We start from the raw sequence: 1,358 nt of genomic DNA, 5'->3' as shown, positions 1-1,358 counted from the left end.
TTCGATACAGGTACATGTATTGTTGCACCCCTATTAAGTACATTTTAAGTCAGAAATTTACTTGATACTTAAATACAAAATATCTTAGATACTTTAAGACTTTTACTCAAGTTAAATTCTTAGAGGAGACTTGAACTTTTACCAAAGTAAATTTATGGCAAGATACTTGTACTTTTACTCAAGTATCACTTTGAGGTACTTTATACGACATTGGGAAAAAATGCAGCTGTTTGTTTTTACTATAAATGACCTGAAATAAACAGCAGGTCTGAACCGTCACCTGCCTGAAAGCTGCAGAGAAACACAACCTGTGGTGAGTTTGGCAGCACAACTGTCACACAACGTGAACCTCCCTCCTGCTGTGCATCTTCAGAGCTCTGCTGTAAACTCACTTGTTTGCCGTTTGAGAGAAAAGATGCCACCTTCTGTTTCTAAAAGGCCAGCTGGCATTGAAGCACAAGTCGTGGCTGGATGCAGCAGAGGCATTAGCGGAGTGCTTCCTGACACTAAAACCATTGTGTAAATAGGACACACTCGTTCCAACCCTCATGTGCAAAACAAAAAGGCTGATGTGTCATTAATGAAAGTAGAATGGGCTTAAAGAGCTTTAAATAACTGTCATGGAGTAATCTGCAGCTTTTACCAAGGATTAACATGTTCAGGACAATCCTGAAAAGCTGACTTGTTGACTGTAATTAAAATGAGCACAGCTTCATGAAAACAACAAAATATCAAAATAAAAGAGACAACCTTTAATGTTTGATGGATCATTTGTTCAACTCTGAATCTGTTTGCTTTGTTTGTGTCGTCATCCTATTTTCTTCATTTCAAAGCATGACTGGATCTCGTCACATATTTGCCAGTGTTAATAAAATAAACTTTTTAAATCATAAAGGTTTTTATGTTTTATGTTCTCAGGGTCTGATTGTTTCTTAAGTTCAGGCTTTTGCAGACGCAAAAACTGGATTCTATCACTCCAGAAAATGGTCTAAAGCACAATAAAGTTGTTTTTTATTTCTGTTAATGATAATAAATTGGAGCCTTTGATCAGACAAACTGCTACAGATGACTCTGAAAGTAAAATAAGTTTACACAAAAGCTTAATCAGTGTTGTGTAAAGTACCACAAAGTTATACTTGAGTAAAAGTACAAGTATCTTATCATAAAAATACTTTGGTAAAAGTTAAAGTCTTCTCTAAAAATATTACTTGAGTAAAAGTACAAGTATCTTATCATAAAAATACTTTGGTAAAAGTTAAAGTCTTCTCTAAAGATATTACTTGAGTCTTAAAGTATCTGATATTTTTGTACTTAAGTATCAAAAGTACATTTCTGACACAATCTACTTAAGTATTAAA

This window comes from Austrofundulus limnaeus, unplaced genomic scaffold, assembly GCF_001266775.1.
Source record: "Austrofundulus limnaeus strain Quisiro unplaced genomic scaffold, Austrofundulus_limnaeus-1.0 Scaffold249, whole genome shotgun sequence".
NCBI lineage: Eukaryota > Metazoa > Chordata > Actinopteri > Cyprinodontiformes > Rivulidae > Austrofundulus > Austrofundulus limnaeus.
This window is presented reverse-complemented; position numbering follows the sequence as displayed.